Source organism: Xiphophorus couchianus, chromosome 8 (genome assembly GCF_001444195.1).
Source record: "Xiphophorus couchianus chromosome 8, X_couchianus-1.0, whole genome shotgun sequence".
NCBI lineage: Eukaryota > Metazoa > Chordata > Actinopteri > Cyprinodontiformes > Poeciliidae > Xiphophorus > Xiphophorus couchianus.
This window is the reverse complement of record NC_040235.1, coordinates 4,193,541-4,199,392: the sequence shown is the minus strand read 5'-3', so window position 1 is coordinate 4,199,392 and position 5,852 is coordinate 4,193,541. Positions and strand designations below refer to the sequence as shown.

Below are 5,852 nucleotides of genomic sequence, written 5' to 3'. Positions count from 1 at the left end.
ACCTCTACTCACCACACTCAGGCAAACAGGTAGAACTTAGCATCAGTGCATCAGGTTTACAGTGGTGTTGAGCAGGAACAGACCTGACAGGTATTTTCTAGGGCAGGACTGTTACTAAAGAGGTGAAATATTACATAAATAAATATAGGATTTTATACCATGTTATATTCTCTGATTCAACTTGCAATGAGTTTTTCAGTGAATATAAGCAGAGTTTGAATTCTGTAAGATGTTTCCACTGATTTCTGAGAAGGGTAGAAATCTTGTCTTTTCTACTGAGCTGAGATTTGGTGCATCTGTGTTTCTCCTCCTACCTTCTTTCTGCAGGGTGAGCCAGTCAGGTGGAGCGCCAGCTCATCTTCATGAAGCCCACCCGATCAGCCTTTCTTTCTGTCTTTACTTTAGATCAGTTTTCCTTAAGGGCCCTACATGGTTGAGTAGAACTGCTGAAAATAGTTGTCATTTTTGTATTTGTGTCATTTTATTCTTGGTGCCCCTTCTTGTCACAATCTCCCTGGTGAACTCATTGGCCACTGCTGTTTATGAAACTACCGTGTGATTGGTCTGAAATTCACAGGTAGGACTGATCATTGGTGTTATGGATATATGATGTCTTTCCTCTGTCCTTGGAAGAAGTCCTTCCAAGCAGCAGTCTAAGTGTGTGCTTACACTGCTGCTCGTGTAAGCACACACAAGCAGCAGTGTGCTTACATGCACACTGCTGCACGATTACATAACCATAACATGTAAGACTGGCGATAGTCACACATAAACAAAAGCTGGTTAAGCAGACCAACACTCCTTAGAGAGGTAGCAGAATGAGGAGAAGATAAAAGCAGAAGTCGCTACAATCTTTACTTCACTCCGTGTCACCCTAAGGTGAGCTGAATGAAGCCCAGCGCTGGATGTTGAATGTCACTCTGTATCTGTTCTATTCATATGACTTTAACATTTGATCATTTTCAGCATTAAAACCTGGTTTATACTTAACCAAATCTCATTTCTCAAGTTGATGACACTCAGGGGTTTTGGTTGAGTCTCAGAACTGGTAAACAGACCTGGATGCTGCACAGATAGTAAGAACAGCAGTTCTTCAGTCAGAGAGCAGCAGGAGAATGGCTCATTGATGCCTTCCATTCTATTTTTTTTAATAACATGGAAAATAAAACAAGATTTTCCATATTATCAATTATTACTTATTCTTCCTCCGAACTTGTGAACTTGTAATTGTTGTTCCTCTTTGCCATGATGGCTGTGTACTATTCTGTTGTAAATCACACCAGGAGGTCACTGCAGCAGGAGGGGTCTGGCTCAGTGTGTCTTGTGGACTGTGAAAGATCTGCTTGAAAACAAACATCCACCTGACCACTCGTCGACAGCTCCACTTTGGCCCAACCATGCTGGCTTTCAGTTGTTTTATGTCTAAACTTCTTGTGTTTAGTTATTGTTAGTTTAGTTTAGCTTTTTGTCCTGTCTGTTACTTTTCTTTATGTGTGACCAGTTGTTCACTCCTTCCTTCTCTCTAATTAGTCCATTGCCTAGTTATCGAGCTCTCAGTATTTTAAATTTCTTTTGTCCCCCTTGCTCCTCCATTCTCCCTGCTATTCCTTTGCTCTGGCACATTGTGTTTTCCTGTCAGTTATTGTAACTTCTTCCTTATCAGTGTCATTAAACTTAATTTCTTCTAGCCTTGGACTGGTCTGCATTCTGAGTCCAACCATAGGCGTAAATCCTGAGTGGTTCGGGGGGGTCCAGATCCCCCCAAAAGTTCTAGAAAAGTCTAGAATTGTCCCCCCCCCAAAAAAATTGAAGAAACATTTGCATTTAAATAATATCAATATGAAAGGGCAAAAGAAACAAAAAACCAAATAAATCTGCCATTTATCTCAGAATAAAATAAGAATGAATTTTTAGGTCCCCTCCTACCATCATCAGAACAATGGTTCAGTCCAAAGTGTAGGAGGAGCAATGACAGCTGAACGGTGAAGGCTCTATTAGAGCCGCTGAAGTGAGGAGCTAGCTGTTAGCTGTGGCTCTGCAGCACACATAAAAAAAACCCTCCAGTAAGTAAATACTTACAGCAAAAGACATGCTAACATTTTATTTACTTTCACTGCTCAGTGGAAACACATAAACAATAAAAATCTGACTGCAGTTTGTTATTTCATTACTTTGGCTGAATCATGATAACCACACCCTACATTATGATAGGATACACCTTTTACAATGTTTTGCCTTTTGTGAGATGTCTGTCTAATTTCCTGTCACAAGCAAACGTCTTGCTGGTGTGAAAATCATAGGTGTAAATCTGCCATGGTAAGGACGAATTTGGACTGATATTTATGTGACTGTGGGAAACTGACACATGACTGCCACATTTTTTGCATAGAAAAACTTAAAAACTGTGGCCTGTGTTGAGAATAAATAAATTCTGTTTTCCTTCTTTCTCTTTCAGCTAGTTGCTAAGTTAAAGCTAGAGAAAAGGACATGTTAGGAAATGCAAATGAGAGGAAAGGACACACATGGGAACGCCCTCTTTGGGGCGTAGCTTAGGCTAACAAAAGAGATCACAAACTCTTCTGGGATGCCATTTTGTCTGTTAGCTTTTAAAGGTAGCAGGTCATAATGGACCAAGCTATATTTTGGTATTAATAAATAGAATTCATGAATTTAACTCACTGACTCTTTTTTAACCTCATACATCAAGATCTCAGCATGGAGAATGGATGATTCTCTACACCTGCATCTCTATTCAGTCTCCTTCTGTGTCATACCTCTACTTAAATCTAACTTCCTTCAGAAATCACCTGATTAGTAAGTCGGGCTCAAATGTATTTAATTCAATCACGGTATGAATCCAGATGTTCTGTAAAGGCCTCTGAGGTTTGCTAGACTCTGTAAGTGAACAAAGAGAACAAGACAAAAACTTTAAAGTGCAGGGCAGAGTTAGGCTTGGGTATAAAATAATATCCCAAACTTTGAATATCTCACACAGAACATCTCAGAGTATTGTCCAGTCCATCAGCTGAACATGTAAAGCATGAAATAACTTGAAACTGACCTGGGGCCTGTGGTAGCTCTTGAGGAGCTGCAGATACCCACAGCTCAAGTGGTGAAGTCTTTTTGACAGGACAACTATTAGCTTTACTGGAGCAGAGTTGTGAAGAAAACAGTTGTTGGAAACAGAGCACCAATTTAAAACAAGTAATTTCGAGACACTTTACAAAAAAAATTATTTCATTTCCATCATACATAAATTCCAATTGTTCCTAGTTAAAAAACAATGCATTAAGTCCAGTTAATTATTGAAATTAGTTTAAAAAGTTTTTAGTCTAAGGAAACACAGCAGATTACTTTGAGTCATTGACTTGCAGCAATCATTCATACTGTTGGAAATATTGTTAGCAGTTACCAAAAGACAAATCGAGGACACAGCCAACAAGTGGTAGAGGGTTACTTGTCACCAAAGCTGAACCTTTTGCTCTACATACAAAGAGCTGTGTGATGAGAACAATGACTACCTGACAACCAGTCCTCAGTCTGAGGCTGAACTGAAGGGTCGTGTGGAACCAGGAGGCACCACAGGAAAAGCCTCTCCTTGTTTTGCAGCTGTTCTCATGTAAAACTAATTTCTTTTGGACCCTGGATCCTAGAGACCTGCATTTGCACGTCATGTGTTACTTAGAAGGAAAAAGCAGAAGACTTGGTGATGATTACTTTTAAATATAGAACACAGGCTATCATCCATCCCTTCCTTTTTTCTCCCTCATTTGCTCCCACTCTCCCTCAATTGATCTTCCTCAGGATTAAGGCAGATTTTGGTTTTCAGCACACTTTTTATCCTACATTTTGTCATATTTTATAACAGTAAGGTGACCTAATTGAAAGCCCAGTTCTCTGCTGGGGAGTCCTCCGCCGCGGCCATCTTCCTGCATCGTCTCCACCCCTCACTTCTCCTTCGGCCCATCCACCGGACTATCCACTCTGACACTCTTCTGTCTGTCCACTCACCAATTCACCAATTACTGCCAGAACCTAAACAAAAGCACAGAAGAACTGCTCTGCACAAAGAGAGAAGAGCAGTTCTCTCTTCAGGTACTTAAGTCCCTGAGCATTACACCTGAAGACATACCTCCCCCAAGAATCCCCACCTAGGACCGAACAGCAAGGGAACTTATATCTCCACCTTTCTCAAAATCCAAGTCAGTTTCAGTTTTTCTCCAGTAACCATTTGTTATTCTTCCTCTGCTAACCCAGACCCAATTTCTCTCTCCCACAGTATGCAGTCTGATTTGTTGTATTCTAAATAAACATGCACTTCCCAATCAGTCTGTGTTCATAACTGTGCTCAGAGTCGTTTCCATCCAAACATAGTTAAAGGGGTGCTACTGTTGTGCGTGTTAATGTCAGCTTCTTCTTGGATTTTTTGCCATGTGGTATCCTTTCTAATTTCTTTCATTATTATTAAACATATTGAAAACTTGAACAAAACCATTTAGCATGTAATCATGACAGAAAGTACATCCTTTGATAAAGCAGCATCAGAGCCAGCGATTCTAATAGACTAGACAAAATCATCAGGAAAGCTGGCTCTGTACTGGGACTAAGGCTGGAGTCCCTGGAAACTGTGGTGGAGAGGAGGACACTGAAGAAGGTTCTGTCTATTATGGACAATAAACAGCAGCCTCTCCACCACATAGTGGACAGACAGCGGAGCACCTTCTCACATAGACTGCTCCAGCTCCGCTGTCGTAGGGACAGATGCAGGAAATCCTTCCTGCCACATGCCATCTCACTGTACAATAAAAGCTAAATCATTGTTCTGCACAAATCAGTCCAATTTTGCACAACTGCACTGTGACACACTTGCTGTACATATATTTACATATACATACTGTATCTGCATTTTTTGAATCTTTGCAAGGACTGCTCTAAGCTGCTTTTTATATTGACAGCATGTTATATTTTATTTTTATTATGTCTTCAATTGCTACTCAGTGGTGGTTGTTGTGTGTCTTGTCTCTATGCTGCTGTAACTGCGAAATAATTTCCCTCCTGGGATGAATAAAGTAGGGTGACCAGACGTCCTCTTTTTCCCGGACATGTCCTACTTTTCAGACCTAAAAAGATGTCCGGGGGGAATTTAAAAATCGTCCGGGATTTTGGTCAACTGCCTCAAAACACATTACATAGCTTACAGTGCATTGTAGGACACTGCGCACGGCGCTGCGTGTCACGTAATCCCTGAGCCGCGTCAGTGCGGGCAGCCCTGTTCTTAATCAGAAGATAGCTGTCAGTACGCCAACAACATGCGAAAGCGCAAATGTATGGAGTTTTCCCGCTTTTACACTTTCTGTCCAGCACCCCCCCCTCCCGCAGGTTGTCCGGGTTTTCCCAAAGTAAAATATGGTCACCCTAAATAAAGTAATTCTATTCTATTCTATTCTATCCTATTATTCTTTTTAAACATTTTTATGGAGCTTTTTCTTCTCATTATTAATGGATCGCAAACACCTATTGTCCAAGCGTGTGTAACTTTATAGCCTCCACCTACAGTACTATATTTGTTTTTATGTTGTATTATGCAAAAATAAGAACAATGTGTTATTTATAATCATGATGTTACGATGACATCAGTGAGGCTGATGTAATTCTACGATATTAAAATATTGTAGAGTGATAATGTGTTACCCATAAACTCTACACTAATTATTACCAACGGTCAATAGATTTTGTCTGTTTCTGACTGTAAAATATTCTACCAAGAACGTAAAATGTTGCTGTAAGTGTTGCAAAAGTCGTTTGTACAGGCAGAAGACGGGCAATATGAGAACAAAGAACAATATTACATA

The 5,852-nt window shown here is 40.3% G+C and overlaps 1 long non-coding RNA gene across 1 annotated transcript; it reads right to left on the bottom strand.

Annotated features, from left to right (window-relative positions):
- Positions 1-2,819: 2,819 nt before the first annotated feature.
- On the bottom strand, positions 2,820-3,716 carry LOC114150184 (uncharacterized). Its single transcript, XR_003596683.1, has 3 exons — positions 3,522-3,716; positions 3,062-3,147; positions 2,820-2,895 (listed from the first exon to the last, which is right to left on the bottom strand). It is a non-coding gene; the product is annotated as an uncharacterized LOC114150184 (long non-coding RNA).
- Between the last annotated feature and the right edge of the window lie 2,136 nt (positions 3,717-5,852).